The sequence below is a fragment of the Halichoerus grypus genome, chromosome 3 (assembly GCF_964656455.1).
Source record: "Halichoerus grypus chromosome 3, mHalGry1.hap1.1, whole genome shotgun sequence".
Lineage (NCBI taxonomy): Eukaryota > Metazoa > Chordata > Mammalia > Carnivora > Phocidae > Halichoerus > Halichoerus grypus.
The window spans coordinates 193122416-193149129 of record NC_135714.1 but is presented as its reverse complement, the minus strand read 5'-3'; the positions used below and the strand labels follow the sequence as shown (position 1 = coordinate 193149129).

General features: G+C 43.4%; 1 protein-coding gene and 1 long non-coding RNA gene across 4 annotated transcripts in view; one reads left to right on the top strand and one right to left on the bottom strand.

The window, feature by feature from the left end:
• IRF2 (interferon regulatory factor 2) overlaps positions 1–11563 on the bottom strand; it is an 80783-nt gene extending 69220 nt beyond the window's left edge. The window contains exon 1 of one of the 3 annotated variants that reach the window (XM_036071342.2): positions 11383–11563. The gene's annotated coding sequence lies outside the window, so the exon portion shown is untranslated. Of the gene's footprint in view, positions 1–9870; positions 10002–10972; positions 11042–11382 lie in introns of those variants that run through there. The other 2 variants (XM_036071345.2, XM_036071343.2) reach the window with 2 other exon arrangements.
• Positions 11564–11824: 261 nt separating this feature from the next.
• Positions 11825–13467, top strand: LOC118522357 (uncharacterized). Its single transcript, XR_004910589.2, has 2 exons — positions 11825–11857; positions 12296–13467. It is a non-coding gene; the product is annotated as an uncharacterized LOC118522357 (long non-coding RNA).
• Positions 13468–26714: the final 13247 nt, after the last annotated feature.

Genomic DNA, 26714 nt, shown 5'->3' with positions numbered 1-26714 from the left:
TCTTATTAGTACTCTTGTTTCCCGTACGCTCTGAGACAAGGCCATCTGGCCCATGAAGACCTCTAGAGGGGATTCACCCTTATCTAACAGCACTTCTGGAACGGGGGTCTTACCGGCCCAACGGCTCGATTCTGTTTTATGTAGCTGTTCAAATTAGTGATATCCTTGCAGTCATATCCTTGTAGCTAGGAGCGCAGATCCTCTACCTCGCTAACTCAAATCCAAGCTTAATACCTTTTTACCTTGTTTTTTAATGTTTTATTTATTTATTCATTAAAGTCAGAGAGAGAGAGGCAGAGGCAGAAGGAGAAGCAGGCTCCCCGCCTAGCAGGGAGCCCGATGCGGGACTCGATCCCAAGACCCTGGGATCATGACCTGAGCCGAAGGCAGACGCGTAACCATCTGAGCCACCCAGGCGCCCTACCTTTTTACCTTTTTGTACCTCCCTCTCCATATAGTTAGCACTAAATAAATACCTGGGAAATACCTAACTGAATGAATGAATGATCAAAACAGTCCACTGTTCCAGTTGAATGACTCAACCCAAATTGCAACCTGACTTTAAAGAAATTTTTAAAAAAATATTTTTAAGTCTTAATGTATGAAAAGCACCTGGAAGAGAGGCAAATCCTCCCCAACAATATTGTAAATTCATCCTGACTTCTCGACTCACCAGTATGACCACACCCAGAAGTGGAAATGCAGTTCATCTATCTACATTCCCTACTGGGGCGTCCTTGGCAGGCTCCCCCATTTCTACTTTCATTTTATAACCGAGAGAAGAAAGGGGAGCAATGCCATCTGTGTTGGTCCCTGGGAATACCCAGAACACCACACAAGCCCATAGTGTCCTTTTGGGGCAAGAGCCTCATGTCCGACTCCTCTGTCTCCATTCTACCCTGAGGACCTGACCTTCCAAGGTCAGCTAAACAGTGCACAGGAGTTAAGTTTTCCTATATGAACAAAATCCCAACATTCCCCAAAAAGAGTCAATAAAGATTTACCTTTAGGATTACTATTTTAAAGTGAGATTATACTTTCCTGTTCTTCTGTCAGTTGCAAATCCCCAAACCTACTAGAATTCACTTAAAACTAATCTGCAGTGTTTTCATTGGTAGAAAGCAATCAGGAAAGCTCTGACCCACTGAGCAGCTGGGAATTTCTATGCTGAAGGTTTGGTTTAGTCTTTATTTTTCTAGCTGCTGGCCCTGCTAACATGATTCAGTGAAGGTCGTATTTAATCTCGTGGAGAAAAGCTACCTAAGCAGTTCTTAGGTAGGCTTCAGTAAAAATAAATTGCCTTGGCTCTGTAGAGAAGTCTGTTGCTTCAACCCAACAATTATACTCAGAGGGAACAAAGCAACTGTAAAATATTGTACTTGCTTTTAAAAGACTTTCACTGCTTATACGTTATGGCTAAGTGTTTGTTAATAATAAAGTCATTGTCAATAACTAACCCACCAAGAAAGTAGCAGCTCCCAAATACATATCTCCGGTTTATTGGTAACTATAGCTTATTTATATGTACAGGGAAGTATTAGTATACTCACGGGAACTTAAATGTCAAAGAAAGGGGCTGGTAAGATTGTTTTAAAGTCCTAGGTACAACGGAGAAGAAAAAAAAAACAATTTTTCCCCTTCTGGATGTTGAACCCCTAACACAAAATGACAAATCCTAACACAAAGCGACAAATCTCAATGTTTATGTGCCCAGGACATATACCATTAGGTTTCTAACCCAACACAGATCTGTGCCATCCATCCTGAACTGGAATTCAGCCTTCTGAGCTAAACTTTGCTTCAGGGCTGAAAATCAAATCAACAAATATTTATCTAGTTCTTACTGCTTATCAAGTACTGGTGGGGAATGCAAAGGAATACAACACCAGCCTAGCTCACAAATCACTTGCTGTGTAGGTGTTATAAATGGAAAAACCCAAGGAATCGACAATTTTCTTAACAGTTCAAAGAGCCAGAAAAGGTTCAAGATGTTTGAGGCTGATCACCAAAGGAATGGCACATGCAGTGTGTTGCTTCTAAAGAAATCCAGAGCACTTTGGTATCTTAGGCTGAAGAGATCAAGGTGGGGTTTGTCTGGGGAGGTGTGGTGGGGCATGCAGCTATCACCGAACGACCGCATCACTGAAATGACCGCTCAAATCTGCTTTCCCTCAGTCCTGTTAGGTTCAGTCCTCAGATGACAACTTTTCCCCATATTTCTCTTCATGTCCTAATCCTGGACCACACCTAACATGGCAGCCATCTGTGGCCATTACACTCTCGAAAATGTGGCCGGGCTGAATTCAGATGTGCTCCAGGCATAAAAGACACATTGGATCTTGAAGATTCGGTATGAAAAAAGAACATAAATGACCTCATCAGTATTTTCATATGAATCACATGTTGAAACGATAATATTTTGGACATACTGAGCTATATAAAATATTAAAATTAATTTTTCCGCTTTCTTTTTACTTTCCTAATGTGGCTACTAGAAAATTAAAGATTATGCATGCGGCTCATGTTTTATTTGTATTGGACAGTGTTGTCCTAATCAGTATTTTTTTTTTTAAAGCTATGCTTTGGTACTCTGCCTCTGCCTCTGGTTATATCCAATACTAGCTCATAACAATCCAAAAATGTCTCCAGGATCTACAAAGGGATCAAAACTATTCTAAATTTTTTTTTCAGATACAAATCAGGGATTTGGAGGTTTCTGCAGTTGTGAAAAATCTTAGGCCACACTCTGATGGAGTCACACTAAGTCATTCTTCAATAAAGGCTGTGTGAAGAAATAAAACTTCGCTGGATTCCTCAGTGTTCCTATGAGACACTCTAACCACCCGAGACCCAGGAATGTATGCAATATAGAGAATGTATATGACATAAAGATAGGACATGTCTGCATTCACTTCCCCTAGAAACATTTTATTCTTCACTGTGCCATGAGAATGGATCTGTAGCCATTTGTCTAAGTTAATTGCTCTGATCCAAGAGGATAATTTTACTCTTATCTGCTCCAGGGGGCCATCCGGTTACAGCCGTGACTAGGTCCCTGGGTTAAGCTCCCAGGGTGCCAGGAAGACCTGTCTCTAAGCATGAACATTTCAAAAGCCATGAAGCCCAAATCTTAGGAATACTTCTAGAAAAAGCCTTATGTTCCAAAAGTTTGGGATGAGAACCCTGAATCCTTTCCATCCACTCTCACAGGAGCAAAGATGGGTTTGTTTTTTTTTTTTTTTCCTTCTCTGTTTCTCCCTTGGGTTGCTCGATGTCGTCTACGGAGCGTAGCCCACACCCATGTTCCACCTGTTTTCCCAGCATCATCACCTGAGGGTCTGGGAATGGATGCCCACTGCTGCAACATCACTCTGGCTGCTCACCTGGCCCTGATGATCGATAAAGAACTCTTTTCTCCTACCCCAGTGTCTTGTTTCTGTGGTTTCACATACATAAAGGAGGTATCTGTGAAGTGGGGTAACATTTGTGACCACCCCCACACAGTTTTTGACAAAACAGTGTGTCCCACCCTCACCAAGGAGCCCTCAATCTCAGTCGCTTCAAGTAGCTGAATCGGGACAAGGGCATCTCTCAGCATTAGCTGGGAAAGCCCAGATTCTAGAGCCTGGCTCCATACATCAAGGCAGAAAGAGCTCAAAAATGGCCACATCCAAGGGTCTCTGGGTGGCTCAGTCAGTTAAGCATCTGACTCTTGATTTCAGCTCAGTTCTTGGGCTCAGGGTCGTGAGTTCAAGCCCTGCGTTGGGTTCCATGCTTGGGTGTGGAGCCTACTTAAAAAAAAAAAAAAAAAGCCACATCCACGTATAGCATCCTCCTCAGCAATGTCCTGATCTTAACATTTATCAAGGTAAGGCCAGAGGGAACACTTCAGAGTTATCTTGAGAATATTTTTCTGGTTATAAAAGCAATTGTACTGCTATATTAATATGGAAAATCCAAGTGTTTCAAGTGGGGGGGGGGAAGTCAAACACCCTCGATCCCACCATTCAAATGTTTTCTGCCAGTTTTTTCTTTAATGATGTATATACGAATACACACACATTTCTAAAATAAAATTAAGGTCACAATTAAGTATCTCTTTTCCTCCACTCAACATACATCACAAGCACTTTTCCATCATTAAATGCAAAAACATGAATTTTATCAGCTATCCATCCTCATCATCTGGATGTGCCAGAGTTCATTTACATGTATTCCCATTGTGGGTATTTAGATTGTTTCCAAATTTTCACTATAACAAAGCTAATTCGATAAACATCCTCACAAATAAATCCTTGTCCCATCTCTGGTTATTTCACATGAGTACATTCCTACAAGTGGGATTACTGGGACTGAGAGTTTAACATTTTTAAGACTTTGAGTCTATAACACCAAATTGCACCCCAGAAGGTTTCTTTCAACATACAATCCCAACTAGTTTCACCATCAATGACCTGCGGGACCCAGTGATGGCATGTGGGGCTCAGCCTTAACTTTGCCACCTGTTCTTTAGGGGAACACGGAATCAGCCCATTCTGCTTTCCTGATTCATAGTCACCCCCTACAACCTGACAAAAATAAAACAGCAGCCCGGAGGACCAGCGTGGGTCTAAGAGGAAGACCAGCGTGGGTCTAAGAGGAAGACCAGTATGGGTCTAAGAGGAAGACCAGCATGGGTCTAAGAGAGTGATTACAATATTTCTAAAAATTTGTATCGCCATGTATCTTCCTTTCGGAGCCCATGGTTGCCTCCAAAGGCAATTCTGGATCAAGTCTGAGGCCTCAAGTCAGGGCAGCAATTCCTCCGTCTGCTCCAGCCCCAGCACGCCTACCTCGGAAGGCTTCAACCATGCTTAAGGAATAACTACCCACAACCTCCTGTTCACTTGCCTAAAGTTGGCTGATGCCTAGTGGTTTTCCCATCAGACTTTACCTCCGGCAGGATAAAAAGGCTTAATTCCAAAGTCGGACATGGGGGGTCCTCTAGTATTTCATCTTGACCTTGAGTTATCAATTAACTACCAACTTGCTCCCTGCCACCCCGAAATTCCTTCAGTGGTATTTGTTAATGAGACAGAAAATCCACCTGCCTGATTCCCTCTTTTCTCTCCCTCCCACTCCAGAATTCAGTAGGCACTATTCCACCCTACGCCTTATTCTCTTTTCATCATTTCACCCCCCAAAAGTGTCACCTTCCAATGCCCTCCCACTCTTATCCCACCCATCCACGGACCCACTAACACCCTATCCAGGTGTTAGGACACTCTTCTCACCACTGTAATTCTTCTCATCCTGTTCAATAAATCTAGGGTAAGGAGATCAAAAAAGCTCTCTTCAAAAGTAACACATTAAATATTACTTGAAAAAAAGCAATATGTATGCAGTCTCTTCTCAGTCAAAATGTCAACCTCATGAAATGGGAAAGTCCGTAGGATTCTAAGATTATGGGGCCAGGACAGTGTATTCTACCTATAAAACATTTCTTTAGATCCTACAAAAACCTGACATTTATAAGCTCAATAAGAACAAATTAAATTGGAAGCTCATCTTTCCTTCCATCACACTGGGTGTGCAAGTGTAACCTGAAGAGAAATTATTTATGAAAATTATATAGCAAGTACTTAACTCCCAAAAATATTGGTTTAATGAAAATTAGACAGAACTTTATCACACAAAATCCTAAATTAAGATATTTTGTTGAACGACATTGGCCTTGCCCTTGAGATAAACATGCTCAGAATCCCTCATCAGAAAGAACTGCACAAGCTTTATTTCCCATAAAAATGGGGACGATGCTCGACTCCAGTTTTCTCTTGTTTATCGGAGCTGAATACTACATTGATAAAGGGGAATATGAACGGAAACAGAAACAAACAAAAAACAAACCCATAACTCTTGATGGCCTTCCTAGACCAAGAGACATACCCATAAAACAAAGTCCTTCTTGCCTCTTTAGAGTGGAAAATTCAAAGGATCACAATCATCACACTAGTATCACTTTCATATGACAAGCAAGGTCTACAGGAACAGAGCCAACGGAGAGTGAGCACAGATTCCCTACTCAAATAAAATGTGGAAAACAGGTCTGCATAGCATGGCCTGAGACAATAAAAAAATAAACGATCTGGCCCTGAGAAGAGATCCTTGATTCAGTGGTTCTCTGCCTTCGCTCTGGCCCACACATCTGAGGGACAGGGATCCAGGAGGCCCTGGTAGATAACAGAGGCTTGCTATGAGGGTGGGGGTGGGGGTTCTTTGGGTAAAAGAATCAAGGAGAGGAAGGCATTGTAGACAGTCTTAAATCTAAAATTTCCTTGTGGCTTCTAAAAGCCCCTTCCCTCCCAGGTGATGTTGAGACACACAGGAGCCCCATACCCCACAGATAACAGACCTACACACAGCCCCATTTTACAGATGTGAAAACTAAGGTGCCAAAAGGAGAAGTGATTGGGAGAGTTAATGAAAGCACTGAAAGTCAACTCCGGGTCTCTGGACACTTGAGTTCACGCACCTTGCACTACACAGAGCCTTGAACGTAGCTGGTTGTCAACAAGTATTTAATAAATTAGAGATAGAAGGGTACATGTTTGTGTTCATTCAATAAAATAATTGCCTGGGTTACTACAATGGTTCACATCCTGGGATCCCCGGATCCCCAGCAGAACTCAAAGTTCCTGCTGCCAGCAGGGGTCCTGGGCTAGATTCAGAACTCAGAAGGCCTAAGGGGATTATGAGTTTATCTAAAAAAAAGGCTGCCCGGGATCTAAAACGTCTAGTTTCTCTACTTTGGGCCAGAATTAGATCAACCAAATTTGAGGATGCTATTTCTCCCAGGTCAATCGGGAGTTCTGCCTAGAAGTCTTCTGCAATTCTCATAGTAAAAACAGGCATCAGAGTCTTCCTAACTAAACACAATTTATTTCAGGGACAGTCTGTCAAAAGATGGAGCTGGTGAGGGGGAAAATCACTGAAAAAGGAGGCTTGAAGGTAAAATGCGGGCGGATAGAGGCCTGCGGCCTGTAGTGCGCAGGGCCTGGCGGAGTCCTCAGGACAGGCTAGGGCCTGGCATCAGGTGCCCAGGGGCTGGGTTTGCTGCTGGTGTATTTCCTTTGGTATATTACACAAACTATTGGCTTCACCTTGAAATCTGGAACCTACATATAATCTATCAATCTTTGTTGAAAAATCAAGATTTATTCAAACTTCCTCACTTCCATTCCCACCAGCCACTTCCTTAAGGGACATCCCTCAACCCTGCCTCGGGCAAACACTATGCACCCAATACTGATCACATTCAGGACAAAAGCAGGACACATCAGAGAGCCCTGACCTCCTATCCCATGTGAGAAGAACCTGGCGTCCCATACAGATGAAGAGAAGAACTGATTTTATTATTAATAAAACTGACACTTCACAGCAATTTACATTCCGTTTATATATTACTTTATGTACTTTTAGATGTTATATTTTATGAAAAATATACTGTTTATTATATTTATTTTCACATACGTAGTGTTGGGCATACAGTAAGCATTCAATAAGTTAAAGTTAACCGAATTTCCTTAAAGATGTTATAGCAAAATACTAAAATCAGCTAGGGGCATACCTGTAATAAACATAATGAAGCAATGGTAAAGAAAATTCAGACTAAAGCACACGGAGCCTGAAAAGATGTTTATATATATATAGGGAGAGAGAGAGAGGGAGAGAGAGAAGGAATACATTGGTATCACTGTTGTTTCCATATCATTTGGTCTCCATGGATACCATCTAACTTCTCTTCTGACAGGAAAAAATTCACTGACAATATTATATTTCACTGTTAAATTCTTTGATGCTTTACATAAAATAGCTATTCTGTTTAATTCCCTGCCATTATCCATATACTCTCAGAAGTAAATCCCTTTTTGCTGCAAATTCTGTAAGAGAAAGTCAGTGTTCAGTCCACAGTCCCAATTTCCTGGCATTTTCACATAAATAAAAATGACAGAATTCTGAAAGTTAACGCCTTACATATTTGTAGATTGCTGTAACTTATACAACCTTCTTTCATACACAGGATCTCATCTGTTCCCCAAAGCAACCCTACCAGATAGGCACTTAAAGTACTATTATCACCTTCCACAGAACTAACCCCAAAAGGGTAATCACTGTTATTTATCTTTCGGTTGTGTATTATCACCTGACCCACTAAGATACAATTTCCCCAGAGGGTAAGGAAGTTGTTTTCCTGTTCCCAGTTGAACCCACAGAGCCTAGCACTGTGTCTGGTGCCTAGTGAATGTCCCAGGAATATTTATTAAGTGAATAAATAAGGTCCTTCATCTGCTTTACGCCCTCTTTGGTATAAAGCACAAAACAGAACCATGTCCCAGATACCCCATTTAGAGTTCTGCTCTTTATCAAAAGGAAATTGTGTGAAAATGTTCTACAAACGACACAGCTCATAGTCGATAATCCTAAGAATAAAAGGACAGTGTCCTTGCAAACATGAAGCAATGGATGCCCATCAAAAGTTAAATATCCGAAGTCTCGAATGTTCCACTACTAGTTGTGAGTTTAACAGCCTTAACTAGCTTTGGTATATTGAACATCTGCCTAATAAAGTACTTCAGGAGGCAGAGTTAGAGAAAAGTGGGGCCATGGTTCATAGAGCTGTCAGGACCTTAGGACAATCATTTCTTTGCCATAATTTGCTTCCAGTTTAACTACAAACTCTTACTTTTGATTACGATGACATTTTTACAGGTAAATAAGTCTGAAGTATGCAAAATTATCTTCAACTTGTGAAGATCAAAAGAAAAAAGACAACTCTCTGAGGATGAAGTATATAAATGTTTAATATTAGGAAGCAATTACAAATCATCACAGAACAGAACTCCTGAATCCAAGAGGCCAAAATCTAACTTCTTACACAAAGGCTGAGTTATAAATTATAATCATTCACTAATTACGGCGAAATTCCGGACTTTGCCATCTATCAGTCAATAGACGTTCCGAGGTTACCCCGCAGAAATGCCCGTTTAATTTCTAAATATTCCATCTCCGAAGTTTCCTTAGAAAAGACAAGTTTTTCCAGGATTTTTTAGGTTTCTATTTCGACCCCTTCCCCTTCCAAAAAAGGAAGGATGGGGCGTTGGGAAAACTAGAGAATCCTGAATCTGTGTGCCCCCCTGAAGTGAAACAGGGATCCCCCCCCCCTCCAGGTCCTGGTAGGGGAGCGCGCATCTAACATCAAGACGATCCACCTTTCGAGCTCAGTCTGTCACCAGACCCCTGTCTGCACCTGCCCTGCGAGCACCAAGAAGTGCAGGCTCCTAAGCTCCAATGCAATTTGCAATCGGTCTGAAAACCAATAAATGACTGCAGGCTTGACAGCAGCCTTGGTGATTCCTGAAAATCCACAACAGGAAATGTAACTATCCTCCACCCTCCCTAGCCATTCATCAAAAGCAGACCCGGTCACGGCAACAGGGAGGCCAGTAGCAGAAGGCAAATGCCAGCACTTTTCCTCCTGTAGGAAGACTCTGCGTTTTCTTATTCCGTAACCAGGGACGGGGAGCACTACCCGCCGCCCGCACTGGAGGGCGGAGGCTGAAGAGGGACGGAGAGGGTAAAATGTCCCCAAGTTCCAAACACTCCCCCTACGCGCTTGCAAACCAGTGAACGCCGCGCCGCTAATCTGCGGCCACCCCGAGTGCCGGCCCCAGGGGGCACACCTACAGCTGATGCCCAAGGCTTCTGCCTACACCCACGGACCCGGGCGCCTCACCTGGCGCCCGGAACACTGTCTCTGCGCCCGGCTCGGGCTGCCAGCCTCCTTCCCTTCTCCCCCTCCAACAGGGCAAGGGGGTAGGGCGGCACACGTACCGAGACCTGGGGCCAAAGACAGATGCCGGCGCGTCCTGGCGAAGGGATGTAGTTACATGCAGAGGCCCTCCGAACTTGCGGAGGCTTCCCGAGCCCCTCTCGGGGACCGGCCCCCAGGCCGGGGCACTGCGCGCGGCCGCAGGCGGGCGGGCGCCACGATTGGCCGCGGCGGGCAGCGCTCGGTGGGCGAGCCCGGCCGGCGAGGCGGAAAGGAAGTGGCGGCCACGGCTGTGCACCAACCACGTTCGGCCGGCGGGCGAATGCCACTCGGCGCCCAGAGCGGGGTCGGAGGGCGCGGGGCGGGCACTCGCGTCCCCACCCCGCCGCTGCCCGCGCCCCTGGACCCCCAGGGGACGCCCGCCCCCACGCCTGCCAGCAGGGCGCCGCTCGGTCCCCGGAGGCTCCCCGCCCCCACCTCGCCCGCTCCGTAGCCGAGGCGGGTCAGGCCCAGCGCGCCAGGCCGGCCCGGGGGCGCCTGCGGGGACCCGGCGGCGCCCGGCGCTAGGCCGCGGCCGGGGCGGATGACCCCCTCCGCGCGGCGCCCTCCCGGGACGCGCCGCCGGAGCCCCCTCGCGCGCCTGGACAAGTGCAGTGACAAAGCCCCGGGGCCGGGCCGGACGCTGGCCGGCGGGAAGGAGGACGCGGCGTCCCTCCGGAGCGGCGGTGGCGGCAGCGGCCCAGCTCCCAGGAAGCCGGGCGTGCCGGCCAGGCCCGGCCCCCAGCCCCGCTCGGAGCCCGCCCGCCGCCTCCGGCCGCTGGCACCCGACGCCCGCGGCCGTTCCCCCGGTCCCGCGGGCCGGCGAGCCCTGGGACCGCTGCGGGGCGCCCCACCAAGTTTCCCCTCGCCGCGGCGCGAGGCGCCTCTCCCGGCCGGGGCGCGGGGCGCAGGCAGCGGGGCGGACGGCGGGCTCCTGCTTATTCACGCTGGGGCTGCCCGGAGAGAGGCGCCGCCGCCGGACCCCGAGAAAGACCCGCTGCCCTGCTTCGGATCTGGTGGCGACGGCGTCTGTAAACACGCACACACACGCACACACATGCACACGACAATTTTGTTTTAAAAGGAGGCCCGACTCCAGCGGACCTGCACCCACACACACAACACCTGGGGCGCAGAATCACACAGAGCAGGTCTGTGTCCATGGAGCCACCTCTCCGCATCTGCAAATCCAAAAGTGAAATTAAACCTCCACCAACCTCCTCCTCCTCCCTCTCTACCTCCTCCTCCTCCTCCTCCTCCTCCTCCTCCTCCTCCTCCTCCTCGCAGCAGCAGCAGCAGCAGCAGCGGCAACAGGAGCAGAACCTGCTTCCCCTAAAATCGGATGATCCCTAAGAGCGCCGACTGTTCCTCCAAAAATCGGTATTAATATTTATGAACCCCAGCATTTTCCGTCTGCAAAACACTGTGTCAAACCATCAGGACGCGCGCACACACACATCCCCTCCAGTCCTCACAAACATGCCCTCGAGAAAAACACACACGCACAGTCACAACTATTATTTGAAAAATGTTACCTCTCAGTGTGCTTTTTCACACTACCAATACAATTCCGCAAGGTTTAAGTGTTGCTAGGGTGTGTGAAATGGAAATGAAAGCCCGTCAGTTGAATAATCGCAGGAGCAAAACTAAAAGTTACTCCCCGGCTTGCCTGAGAACAGTCCAGATCGAAAGCAAAACAAGGAGAGGAAACTGCGAAGAGCTGAGGCTGGAAATCCCCCCACCCCCCGCCCTCCTCCCCGCCTGGCTCCCTCCCTCCCTCGCCTCCCCCCTCCGCCCTCCTCCCTCCGCCCTTCCTCCCCAGTGTTTGTTTCAAGCTTGTGCAACCGGGAGGTGGAGGCGGAGGGAGGGCGCGAGCGGCCGGGCCGGGAGGTGCGGAAGTTCGCCGCGGCTGTTCATTGGCGGGCAGCGCCGCTTTCATCATTTCTCGGAAAAGTCAATTTCATTTTCACTTCCCCACGTCGCGGCAGCGGGAGCAACAAGCGGCTGCTCGTGAGTCTGTTGTTGGCACACCGGGACGCTCACACTCGCCGCGCACACGCTCGAGGCCCGGGGGTGGGGGGGTGGGGGGGGGTGGGAGCGACGGGGCCCCAGCTTCGTTTCAGGCCCGAAGCTAGCGGCGGTGGGAGAGGAAAGCAGGTACCTGAGCCTCCATCGTCAGGGTTACCTGAAGGCTGCGAAGGAAGGAAGGAAGGAGGAGGAGGGCGGCAGGGGGAGCAAAGGGGGCGCTTGTCATCCAGTTGGTGGGGCAGGTGTAAGTGGTGTTTAGCCTCGCTGTTTTCAGAGTGGCTAAAAACTCACTTTGTAGCATGCCCGCCTCCAAGGAATAAAAGGAACGATGAACAGGCAAGACAGCATTACTTCCATATTAATGCAAGAACTGGGCCAGGCGAGGACTTGCGACCTTAACCTTACTTGAACCCTCATCAGGAGCTGAGGGTGTAACCATTTGGAAGGCTGCTCCCATCTCGGGCACCACCAGGCGCTCTGTTTGGGGGGCGAGGGCGATAAGGAAGGCCTTCCCCTAGTCGGTCTACAGCAGCACACGGGAGACTGACTTATCGCCCGTGCGACAGAACTTACCTCCCTGCAGGAGGAGATGCGCAAGAGTTCATGTGTGAGTTAATTTTCCTTCAAGATGTCTTAATCGTATGTCTTAATCGTGGCCGGTCCAGGAGAGATGCTTCATACTGTGACACGTTCAGCCGGATTCAGATTTGACCTCTCTAACTTAGTAGCTGGGCATGCTCCGTCAAGTTGCATGACCTAAGGCCTCATTTTTCAATGCTGTGAAACGGGGATAAATGATAAAATGCAAGACGACAACTACAGCACCTGTCACCTTCAAGGTGTGTTAGCTCACACTCCTACGATTCATTTGAGACCTACCGCTTTTGGGTCCTTTGCCTTAACAGTTTCAATTCTCATCTAATTATCCCTCTTTCTTTCCCCGGCTGCAGTTTAATCAGCCTTCTCCCAAACTTCTCTACCTCAACCAGGAAAGACCCTTCCTGGGAGGCCATAACTATTTACATGTGAACCCTTCTAAAAACATAGCTCCAGCATCCCTCTTTGCCACAGAAGTATTGAATTCTGTGGATTGGAAAAAAAGAAAAGTCTCCAAGTATGCATATGTGATGAGGAGACAGCTGAGTGTTTACGATTCTGTTTTGTGGCTGTGATCTCAAAAGTAGATCTCACATACGCACACTGCTTCTTCCCTTTCCTATAATACTATCTGACACAGACACTTGCTTTCTTATTTCCTAGAACACTGACCACTCCGGGCAACGAGAGTCATTATAGACAAAGTCTGTAGGGCAGCTGTCATTCTTTACCCACCTAGGGACGCAAGTTACAAACCCAGTAGTCATTCTTGATGTCTTCTTTCCCCCAACACACATCCAATGGCCTGTTGATGCTACTCCCAAATACGTGTGGACCTGGCCCCTTCTCCGTCCCCACTGCACCGGCTGCGTTCAGTTATGCGGCTGCCTCCAACCATGCCCACCGCTGTGCTCCCCCGGGCTAGCGGCCACACTACCGCCCAGTTCAGTAGAAAATTAACTTCAAATAAAGCACGATTCCAACCCTAACTGAGCCTCTCATAAACCTCTCCGTAGCCTTCAGAATAAAGTCTATATTTTTTTAGTATTTATTTATTTATTTATTTTTAGAGAGAGAGAGCTAGAGCAGACGGGGGCGGGGGCGCAGGAAGGGGGCGGGCAGAGAGAGAATCTTTTTTAATATATATATATATATATTTATTGTTATGTTAATCCCCATACATTACATCATTAGTTTTTGATGTAGTGTTCCATGATTCATTGTTTGCATATAACACCCAGTGCTCCATTCAGTACGTGCCCTCTTTAATACCCATCACCAGGCTAACCCATCCCCCCACCCCCCTCCCCTCTAGAACCCTCAGTTTGTTTCTCAGAGTCCATAGTCAGAGAGAATCTTAAGCAGGCTCCACACCCAGCGTGGGGCCGGACACAGGGCTTCATCTTACAACCCTGAGATCATGACCTGAGCCGAAATCAGGAGTCACTTCACTGAGCCACCCAGGCACCCTATAAAGTCCATGTTATTTAACAAAATATATAAAAATCCATCATGATCTGGCACCACGCTACTTTTCCAGCCTCATCTCCTGGGACTGGGCCCCAGGAGCTCCACACTCCTCCCTTTTGTCACACCATTCCTTTCTGTAAAACAACAGAGCTATCCTCTTGTTGGTTGTTTTATCCTTCGCATGGTACCCAGCACAAACAGGCGCTCAAATACTTGTGAATTAATAATTACCTGCCCCTTTTTTCTCATGAAATATTTTAGACTTTATCGGAGTATTTTATTTTTTTATATGTTGTAACTGATATTTATTGTGCAGAATGCAGAAAATGCAGCAAAGTTGGAAGAGGAAAATAAGCCATCTGGCATGTCACCAGTCAGGAATTGGGCTGCTGATATTTTTATGTATTTCTTTAATTTTCCTAAAGGGCCATTTCAGGTCCTCATCGACGCAGTCTCTCTGTATCATGTAGTAATGCCCATTGCGCTGCCCATTTTCCATGATGTGTGTGTGACTTCCTTCTGTCCTGTTCTGTTTCTTGGCTGGCTTCTCTTCTGCTGCCGGCCCCCTAAATTATGGTGTTTCCAGACATTCCATCTTAAACCCTTCCATTTTCTCATTCCACGTGCTTTCTCTTGTGCTCTCACTCACGCCCAGAGCTTCAGCTAGCTCTCTTTGGTGTTAGCTCCAAAGCCTGTAGCTTGTTCCTCGGGTTCGACAAATTATGCACGTCTAAAACTAAACTCATCACATCTTTCCCAACAACCTTGTATATTTATCACCTCGCTGACCCACCAGCAAACTGGCATACATCAGTGACTCCTGCCTTTCCTGAGCCCCCTGGAGCTCCCGGAGGCATGGGTACTGTTTCCAATTTTTCAGGCCCCTAAACACATAAAGCATAGAATGAATTTCACTCTATTCTTGTGACCTTGAAGACGTATCCCTACAGACCAAAAGTATAAATACGCCCCCAAAATCCACATGGTATTGATATACACAGTCAAGAAATATTTCTTGGCCCTTTAATGAGATACATACAGTCATAAATCTCTGTGGAAAATGGATCAATATAGCAAAATATAACCTTTTTGAATGTCTCTGAAAAAAGTAACCTTTGCCATACCAAAGAAATCTGACCAGACCCCTTGGTCTAATACAAAAACCATTGTGCGAGCAGTCTTATATAATGAAACCAGAGTGATCTCCTGAATGAGACCTGTTATTGTTTCACCTGGGGAATGGGACCTTCTAAAAGAAGATCTACCTGCATGCATTAGGACTAATTTCTTTTCAGGGAAGTTGAGTAAGAGCAGTGATTGGACTTGGAGTGATTGATCTCTCCATGAAGGATTTCAACTAAGGAAGAAATTTAAAGATACAGTCAAGGTTAACCCCTTTCAAATGGGTTTTTCATTTGTTTTCCTAACAAGAAGAGTTTGATAAAATAATCATTCAAATAGCCGACATTTACTAAGTGCCCACATACTTTTCTCAGCACTGGGAATACAGCACTGAACCAAAACCATTGGAAATCTCTGCCTCCTGAGAAGGTTTCTTCCAGTCTAGTAAATTGTCATGTTAATTTCCATTACATCAAAAGAAGAAGAAGAATGTAGCAGGAGGGGAAGAATGAAGGGGGGGAAATCGGAGGGGGAGAAGAACCATGAGAGAGGATGGACTCTGAAAAACAAACTGAGGGTTCTAGAGGGGAGGGGGGTGGGAGGATGGGTTAGCCTGGTGATGGGTATTGAGGAGGGCACGTTCTGCATGGAGCACTGGGTGTTATGCACAAACAATGAATCATGGAACACTATATCTAAAACTAATGATGTAATGTATGGGGATTAACATAACAATAAAAAAAATTTAAAAAAAAAATTTCCATTACATCATCTCCCAGTATCCCAGCATCCCCTCCATCTATAATCACAGCCTTTAGAAATGTACGTGAAAGTTAAGAACATGCAATAGGAGGGCTTGCTCACTATAATGTTAAGTATTTATAGTTGTGATTAAATCAGTAGCCCCTCATCCATCTGTTAATTGATGTCCCAATCTTCTCCACCTTATCAATGATACCACTCTGTTCTGGCCACAGAGGCTCCCCTCCATGGTGCTATAATTCAGGGGATTATAAAATCATAGAAAATGAGTATTCCACACTTGCAAGAGCAGTTGGGCCAATAGAGAGGCATAGACTATAGTCCTGAACTCTAAAGAATATTACTGTGCAGGGGCGCCTGGGTGGCTCAGTCGGTTAAGCGGCTGCCTTCGGCTCAGGTCATGATCCCAGGGTCCTGGGATCGAGCCCCGCATCGGGCTCCCTGCTCGGCGGGAAGCCTGCTTCTCCCTCTCCCACTCCCCCTGCTTGTGTTCCCTCTCTCCTGTCTCTCTCTCTCTGTCAGATAAATAAATAAAATCTTAAAAAAAAAAAAAGAATATTACTGTGCAGTCCCCGTTGAATAAATATACAGTCAAGTTAGATTTTAGTTGAGACAGTAGAACTGTAATGACATTGAAAAGGCCCTCAATCAAAGTTCAAGGATCAGAGGCATCAAGTTGGAGAAATTCTTGACTATTACCTCATGTAATGGTTTCTCCCACTTTACTAGAAACTCTGAAATGAGGTCTATTTTGTTGCAATTATTCTCTGAAATCATGAATTTAAATTGAGCGATATATTGCCCAGTCCTTAGTAATAAATATTAATTTTGTCCTGTTCTGATGAAGTAAGGGAAAAAATATTCTTTAAAATTGCCAGGATAGGGGCAACTGGCTGGCTCAGTCCGTGGAGGGTGTGACTTAGAATCTCAGGGTTGGAAGTTCAAAGCCCCACGTTGGGTGTGGAGATTACTTAAAAATAAAATCTTTAAAAGTAAATAAATAAAAGAAAAGAAAACTGCCAGGGTGTATGTGTGCGTGAGTGTGTGTGTGTTTGTGTGTCAGAGAGAGAGAGAGAGAAAGGGGGAGAAAGAGAGATTATCTTGTCTAAAAGGAAGGTTTACAATTTTTACAACTTCATACATTGTTTTTTGCTAAAATTTCTCTGTTCCATCCCCAAATATCTTTGAAATATTCATCACTTCTCCAAGGTGATAAACTATAAAGTAGTACTTTTATTTTTAAAGTCAGAAGGAAAAGGTGTCAAAAAAAAGGAAAAGGCATCCATAGTTCTGTCTTGAGGTTCTTTAGAAAGAATTACTATAATAGTTTCAAGTATTAAAAATATTTTAAACAAGAAATAAACTTCAGGGGCGCCTGGGTGGCTCGGTCGTTAAGCATCTGCCTTCAGCTCAGGTCATGATCCCAGGGTCCTGGGATCGAGTCCCACGTCAGTTTCCCCACTCGGAGGGAAGCCTGCTTCTCCCTCTCCCACTCCCCCTGCTTGTGTTCCCTCTCTTGCTGTGTCTCTCTCTGTCAAATAAATAAATAAAATCTTAAAAAAAAAAAAGAAAGAAACTTCAAGTTTTTAACGTAAATTCAGCAAACCACACGATTCACTGGATCTGGATATTTGGAGAATTTTTTGTTACAGCTTCCACTCTCTGTAAGCTCTTCACATAGCGTATGAAGCTCGATGACACCCAGCGTGTTCTCTTTCTTCCCAACCATTCGCATTCTGAATGACACCCCCTTCGTTCTATTTGCAAATGTTTGGAAATTTGCCAGTCAGAAAGACAGAAGAGTGTCATGAAACAAAGGACTGAGAGTATTTTTAAGTCTCTGACTTCCACGAAAAAACTTCATCTCCCCTAAATCCAATACGTGCATGACAGTTCACACACACACACACACACACATGACTCTTGGCACTTGCCTCCTTGGCCTCTGAGGCGAGTGGGTGACATTTTGCAGGCCTGTGTGTGGAGCACGGCCACGCTGGGGACACTGAGCTGCTTGAAGGCCGTAGGAACAAGACAAGCCCCTGCTCTCCCAGAGCTTACATCCCAGTGGGGGCAATGTCAACAGACAACCCAACCAATAAAAAAGTTACAGATTGGTCTTGGTGTTTTGAAGGAAATAAACAAGAGCTCTGACTGAAAATACTGGCAGATCTAGGTGGTCAAGGAAAGTTCCTCGGAGATACTGACAGTTGAGCCAAGGCTTGAAGAACAAGAGGATAGGGGCGCCTGGGTGGCTCAGTCAGTTGGGTATCTGCCTTCCACTCAGGTCATGATCCTGGGTTCGAGCCCCGCATGGGGCTCCCTGCTCAGCGAAGAGTCTGCTTCTCCCTCTCCCTCTGCTGCTCCCCCTGCTTGTGCTCTTTCTCGCTCGTACTCTCTCTCAAATAAATAAATAAAATCTTAAAAAAAAAAAGAACTAGAGGATGCTGTGTTAGTTTCCTAGGGCTGCCATAACAAAGCACCACAAACCAGGCAACTTAAATAAACAGAAATGTATCGTCTCCTAGTTATGGGAGCTAATAGGCCAAGATCAGGTGTCACAAGGAGAAGGTCAGTTCCTTCTGAGGCTGAGGGAGGGATTTCCTCCATGCCTCCTAGCTTCTGGTGGTTTGCCAGGAATCTTGGGCATTCTTCGGCTTACAGATGATCTGTGATCTCTGCCTCCATTTTCACATGGTGTTCTCCCGGGAGTGAACCTGTGTCCAAACTTCTTTTTATAAAGACACCGGTCATTGGTTTGGAGGCCCACCGTACTCCAGTATCATCTCATCTTAACTAATGACATCTGCAAAGGTTGCATTCTGAGGTCCTGAAGGTTAGGACATCATCATATGAATTTGGTTGTGGGGGGGTGGGGGGAGCTTGGGGAGGAAACAATTCAACACATGACAGGTACCAATTATGCACTAAAGCCTTGGGGCAGAGGAAAGAGTGGGGACAAAGGCCTTAAGAGGCGAAAGGGTCTGGTGAATTCTGGAAAAAAGGCAGTGGATCAAGGAGTTTGGGTTTTATTCTAGGATCAATGGGAAGATTTCCACGGGTTCTGTGGTTTTAAAGGGTCATGTTATAAATTTCCCAGTTGTCACTACAGCAGTGCAATGCAAGGATTTCTTAATTTGTTGGTTTCTTAGGAGAATTTACAACTGTTCTTTCATTGCCCTCTCAATTCATTACATGTTGGATTTGCTGAGGAAATACAACACATTTATGATATTCGGAAACAGTTTTGTCTTTTTTATTTTTTTTAAGATTTCATTTATTTATTTGTCAGAGAGAGAGAGAGAGCACAAGCAGGGGGAGCGGCAGGCAGAGGGAGAAGCAGGTTTCCCGCTGAGCAGGGATCCTGATGCGGGGCTCGATCCCAGGACCCTGGGATCATGACCTGAGCCGAAGGCAGACGCTTAACCGACTGAGCCACCCAGGCATCCCCTAGTTTTGTCTTTTTAATATTCATTTTTAATTCCTCAGTTAAAATATTTAATTTCCGTTAGCTTTCTCTCCAGATTTTCATCTCCAGAAATGAAGTAAGTTTTTATTTCATCCTTTTTACCACTAAAGAAACTTTCCTTAAAGAAGAAGGAAAAAGAGAAGAAATATTCAACTATAGATTCCAGGCATTTTCTTCAGACTGTTTTGAGTGAACAGTGATCACTTTCAGAGATTATGTCACCCCAAAAATCAATATTCATTCCAAAGTTCAGTGGCTCCAAATTATTTCAGTTTTTTGATTTCTAAAAATGTTCAGATTTTTTTTCTGTCAGAAACTCCTCGTGTAATAAATCATTTTCACAAAACTGAACTTTTGTTGGCAGAACAATCAGCATAAGTAAAACTTCATGGTTTGCCTTGAACATTTTGTAATTCAAAAGCAAATATTGATTTAAACAGCCCATCACGTATTTTCTCAACCTCAAGCTGTGTATCCTGCTTTCTGCACCACTCCTCTCTTGACAACCAAAAAAGGTCGACTTTTTTCTGTTTTATGTATTGAGGTTCTGAGTAAGGCTTAATTTAGGGAGAAGGTTCTGTTGCTTTAAAAAAAATTTTTTTTTAATTTAAAAACTAACAGCCACAAAAACTGTTAGTTTTACTTCATTTTCAGATAATCGGAGAGAAAAAAGAAAACACAACCAACTGTAAGTGGAAAACCACTGAAGATGGAAGGAGAGAAAGAAGTACAGACACCAAGTGACAGGAGGTGGTTGTGAGCGTCCATAGAGCAGAGCCAGCCACCTTAGAGGTGCCAACATCGTCACTTGACTTACTCAGTTGTCTCCCATTTTTCTTTGTTTTTACTTCCCATCTTGATGAGAACTTCTCATCTTTTCAGTGATGCAGAACCAAAGAATCATGACCACTTGTTTTCGTGTATGCAGTTAAGGTCATTCATGAAAGTTGAGATTTGGACAGCCCTTTTTTCCTCATTGAGAAACTGGAAAAACATGATCCCCAAGCCTGTCATCTTTCACAGTGCTCATATGTTTTACCACATACACACTTATCCTTTTGTTGGTATTTTTGCTTATGATGAATTTAAGTATGATAGTAGGAAATATTTGTACCACATTGAGGGGAAAAGGAAAATAAAGTTTACATGTACAGTATGACCACCCCAAAGATGTCTTGTAAGTAAGACCAAACGGAAGTACAGCGGAACATTAACAGTGATTGTCTTGAGTGATGGAACTATGGATGATTTTTTTTACCATTGAAAAGTTAACATTTTTTGAGGATAGATTTTACTTTTATTAATGTAAAATTTTAAATAATATTGTCATAGGTGATTTCAGAAAAGTATTTCTTGATATATGATGCTTATATAAAGTACTTGTGAGTTTTAGCTAGTTTTTTCCATAGAATTTCAAAAAAGAAAGCACTGATTAACATATCTTATGTCTTACACTACATTCTTTTAAGAATTTCTAAACCTGTGTCTCTTTAAGTTACATGAAGATAATTTTTTCCTACAAATGCCATGGAGTTTCTCCTAATCTTTTATTTTATCAAAACATTCAGCTTTTAAAACGCATTTTGTGTTTTTATCCTAAGAGTTCAAATATTGACTCTCAAATGAACACATAAGAACAAACTTACAATGTATATCCAGATAAATAGCTATTAATCAATGATACATCCCATGATCATTAATATTTAAATAACCTTTTGTTTTGATTCACATCATGGCTTCAATATGCTATTTGAAAAAGAATAAGAATTAAGAGAAATCTATAACAACTAAAGAATCTTTTCTAATTATAAATTTTCATTTCACTTATATGCAAATTTCAGTTACTATATTCTTAGCAATCAAATTCAAATTCTTAGATCTCAAACATGAATGAGGACTCTAAGAAAAATATCAAACTTCTATGTTAAATTTGTTCTTTTTGCTTTTTGTCTTTCTGGCACTTTCATATTTAGTCATCACATTTCCTATTCTGCTTGCTCAGTTTCCACATACAACCAGATCAGCAGAAAGGGAAGGAAAGCGTCTCATTTGAGGGCAGTGAAGGAAAGAATCTCTCTTTATCGCTCCCTCTCTCTCTCCCTCTCTCCTACATGAACTCACGAAGTAGAAGAGGGTTCTCTGCCTGCAAATGCTCATTTGGAATTCAGAATACATTTTACCACAGAATTAAGAAGAAACTATAACAATATAAGCAATATAGTTTACCTTCATTGTGGGTTAAAATGAGAATTTGTGGGCTGGCCTGGGAATCCAGTTTCACAACACTGCACACAGGGGAAATTTTCATTCTGAAATCTTAACAGCTGTTTTCCAAGGACATTGTTGGAGCACATTGGATTGTGTGGGTCTGGGACTGCCTGCCCTCTGCAAGGCTGTGCTTGGCAATTTGGAAGAGACAAGGAGGAAGGAGGCCTGACCTCAAGGCATTTGCAGGCTCCATTGGGAGACAGGGCCCACAAAGAAATGATTATTTCAAGAGAGAAATGGTTGGTGGCTCCACTCCCAGGTAACATTTTAATACATTTATTTACCTGTTTGTTTAGCAAACAGGTTCAGTGTGTTTCTTGACTCTATATTACTTATCTCTCTCTTTTTTATGTTTTGCATAATATTTTCTAATGTAAGTATTACATGATTATAGTAGAATATTAGAGCAATACAGGCCTATTTTGTAGTGACAAAATCGGAAAGCACTTGAATGTCTGTCGGTAACTGAATACTTGAATAAACCGTGGTTGATCTATTCTATGGGATGCTACGCACAAATAAAAAAGAACACATTAAGACTTTCTGTTGATCTAGAGAGGAGACCAGGATGTATTTTAAAGAATGAAAATGACGATGCAAAGAAGTGTTCATATTATGATCTTATTTTTGCAAAGACAACCCCCAAAAAAGACCCCCCAAAAAAGTGTTTGAATTAAAAAGCATAAAGGTATATATACAAAGCTGTTAATATTGGTCACCTTGAGGACAAGTGAGCTATTAATTTTTTTTATTTATCTTTGTATTGAGAAAAAATGATAATTTTAAAATGAAAATCTGGAAATACAGAGCAAATTAAAGAGAAAATTTAAAATCACTTTGATTTCCGACTTTTATTTTGTTAGGATAGTGTGTGTGTGTGTGTGTGTGTGTGTGTGTGTGTGTGTGTGTGTGTGTGTACTACTCTGGATAGTTAATTATAAGTAGATTTTTCTTGACTGTCCACTATGTTTATGTCACTTCCAGCACCTTGTGGCAAAAGTGCTTTAATCCAAAGCCACCCAATAGACCCACAGTGGAGACACTTTTAAGCAGGCAGGCATTTCAGTTCCCTTTGGGAATCTGCCTACTCTCCCTGTGGGAATGGCCCATCTTAGCCCTTTCTGTATATCTCTCCTATCTAAATGGAAAGGAAGACTTTCCTGAAGTGTAAAAATGTGATAATAAAGGGTGTTGTTCTCACGCCAGAAGCCCTGCTCTCCTTAAGGGTTCTCTGCTTTATACTGATGAATTTTCCAGCATTGTCTTAAAGAACCAACATGGCTTCCCACCAGGCAAGCTAGATGTACTCACAGGAAGGAAGCAAGCAGATAATGGAGTCTGGTCTGCTAACTACATTTTTTTTAAAGATTTCATTTATTTATTTTGACAGAGAGAGAGACACAGCGAGAGAGGGAACACAAGCAGGGGGAGTGGGAGAGGGAGAAGCAGGCTTCCCGTGGAGCATGGAGCCCGATGCGGGGCTCGATCCCAGGACCCTGGGGTCATGACCTGAGCTGAAGGCAGACACTTAACAACTGGCGCGCCCCTCTGCCAACTACATTTTAAGAAAAAGCTGTATACATTTCTGCTCAATATTGCTTGTAAGTCCATGACACTAGTTCAGTGGCCTCTGAAAAAGTGAATAGCTTAGTCCAGTTTTCTCTGTATTTCTTCTGAAGAATTATTCAACAGGAGATAGACATCCATTATATCAACATGACACTTTCATCAGCACAAAACTGAACAATTCCAGATAGTAAACAACAAAGCATAGCCAGAACTACCAAAGGAAAAGCTCAGAAGGCTTCCCCGAGGTAGTAGGATTTGGGCTGTACCTTAAAGAATAGGTTAAAAATAGAGTAATTAAAAATATGTATTTGTGTGTGTGATTAATAGCCAGCTTTAAAAAGCCTTGACAGAAGCTTTCAGCCTTTAAAATGTCCTCTCATCCCACAGAGAACACCCATCTAACAAACTCATCTGGCCCTATCGTCCAAGCTAGTTCTGTATTTAAGCCAAAGAAATTTTGTTGAAGTATACATTAAATGTATTGATAGAGTTGGGAACTAACTTTTTCCATTAAAAATTGGAGATGGGGGTGGAAAGAAATACTCCTAGATCCAACATGTGGAAGAAATATGTTTACTATGATCTCTAAGATCTTTAGCCTCTAAAACTATAGATGGAAAACTATTTCCCTGTGATATTTCAACTGATTCCTTAGGAATGAAAGAGAAAAGTTACAGTCACCAGATCAGTGCCTGTAGACATAAATTTCTTGGATCCTCTTAGGGCACACAGCAATGGGCAGCTGATACAGTGATGGTGATGAACTTATTCATGGTCATGTTCAAGATGTACAGAAGAGTAGTCTCAACTTATCAACTCAGCATTCCACTCACAAGTGACTTTGATTACAAATCTGTGTCTATTCCATGATACCAAACAGCTGGTGGAAACTTAATACCTATTGTCTAGATGGTTAGCTTGTGGTCGTGTAGGCAAAACACCTGTGCACTAACCTAGTATTTTATCCAGATGTTTGATGGTGTATGCCTATGACCCTTTCACTATATACATTATTTCTTCCTGTTAGCCTAAATAAAGCCCAAATTAGATTAAAATTCAATTTATCTCCAAGTTTAGGCTTTAATTAAACAAAAATAAAGGAATTCTAAGAATCCATATATGGCGAGTCATGTTTTCTGCTATAAAAATGTGCGAGACTCTTGAGTTCAGAATAACAGAGTAAACACAAACCCACGCAACCACCTTTTGTCAAAATTCACCAAGAAATTTCAGGGAGAACAGGTAACAGAAATGTATACCGATCATTAGGAAGCTAAGTGATGTCCATACCCACAATATATGGAAATAGATTTTGGAAAGAGGAATAACAAAGAGCAAGGAGCAAAGGCTGAGCAAAGAGAAGGAAAGTCAAACCTTAACACCTGCAAAGGGAGTTGGAGGGATATCCAACAGAAGTGGGCTAATTTTCCACACAGGACCCAGAAAAGACACAGGAATAGGAAACACTGGGCAGGGGCAGCAGGATTAAATTAAAAGTCTATCTAAGGAGCAGTTAGGTCCTGACAGTTCTCCACCCTTATCTAATTCCCAAGCAGTTCGTTGACTTCTCCTTTCCCTCCAAATACTGAAATGGGCAGAGGTGGAGTTCCTTTTAAAGCAAGTGAATTGAGGTAGTCTGTATGCTGAACAGTGAAATCTTTCGTCTCCCTTCCACTCTCAGACCCAGAACACCAACATCCAGAGTAAAATTCCCAGATTGGAGATTGGAGGATGCTACCCCAGACGAGATACTGGCCAACAGTGATATTTGGAGGGCCTCAGTAGAGAACCATCTGGTCCCCTCAGTTTGCCTCAGTGAAGACCACCAGTGTATAAGCCCCTGTCCAAAGAGCTTCTGGCTGGGTCAGCTTTTTGGTGCCTTAATCTTAAGAGTGAACACCTTAACATAACCCCAGTGAAAATAAAAAGAATAAAGAATTCCTGCAACAAAGATGATGCAGGAAAGAAGACTTAAAAAAAAAACAACAACTTTCATTAACATCATTAAAGATATGAGAAAAGATACTGCATCTATAAAATAGGAACAAAATGATATAAAAGGGAACCAGTGGAGAACAAGAAAAAGTTCCTAGAAATTAAAATTAAGACAGAATGTTTAAAATTCTATAGAATAATTGGAAGACAAAGTCAAGTAAATCTCACATAAAGTACAATAAAATAAAAGAAATGGAAAACAGGAAAAAATATGAAAAATGAATGCTCTATTCAAGATATTCAATATCTAGAAGAAATTCCAGAAAAATGATAATTAAGATAACAGTGGACAGATAAATTAGTAAAATCATAAGAAAAATTCTTCAGGACATTTTGAGGAACATGATTTTCCAAATTTAAAAGGTACCCCAGTATCTAGCACAATGTGTGAAGGAAGATATATGAAGATCTATACCAAGATTATCATCACAAAGAAGAACGGAAAAGACAGTTTGGCAATGAAAAAGTAACAAGGACTATACTTGACCTCCTGCAGTAAGCAACTAGAAACCTGGACAAAACATGAAACAACTGGTTTCAGGCATTGACTAGCATCCTTGAGAAAAAAGGAAACAAATAAGCCAGTGCTGTGCTCTCTGTTAGAGGCAATTTCCACACTGTGGTTGCAATGATGGGGGATGGGGTGGGGGGGTGGGGGTTGGGAGGAGATCAAACAGAACCAGGAAAGGGAGTAAGGAAACAAATATGACAGGTCAGAGAGGCTGAGGGGCTGGGAGTTGTGAGGCAGAGCTCTTAAAAAGAGGTAGTTATATAGAAAAAAGTTCCAGAAACGTGTATGGTCCCCTTTAGTGTTTGCTGACTCCTGAACCAGGCATGTGGAAACCAGTACTCCAAAATACTGGACAAAGAATGACTGGCAAATTAAATATTCCCAGAGCTCACACAGACCTTAAAATTGAACATTCATCCCACAACAGGCAGAATGAAGAGGGCTTACTGATCATCCAAGGCATTTACGCCTCTCAGGTAGGGCTGAACAATCCCTGGAGTAAAGGCTACTTTCTTATGTCTTAGCAAAGCTTAAAAACAGGCCTTAAAGGGATAAAGCTGATATGCAAGTAAAACTACTTGTTCAAACAAAGCCAAAAACTCATTAAGGTAAGACAAAAAGCAAACAAAATCCAGACATTCAACAACATAAAATACACAGTGTCTAAAATCTAATAAAAAATTACTAAACATGCCAAGAAGTTAAGAAAATGTGACCCATAATCGAAGGGGAAAATAAATCAAGCAATAGGAACAGACCCAAATAAAAGCCCCAGATGATGGAACTAGCAGACAAGGATTTTTTTAAGCTATTAGAATTGTGAACACATATTGAAAGGAAAACATGAACTTAATGAGGAAATACATGGAAGATATAAAAAAGAACCAAATAGTGAAATTTCTAATATAAAAAGTACACCATCTGAAAAAAAAAGTTTAACTAGATGAACCCACACCCAGATCTTGGCTTCCAAATCCATTCTCCAAAAGGAGAAACCAGGGCTCTTTGAAGATCAAAATTACCATCGTTGGTCATAAGTCATGTTGATAGCATACATCCTTAATACGATGTGATGA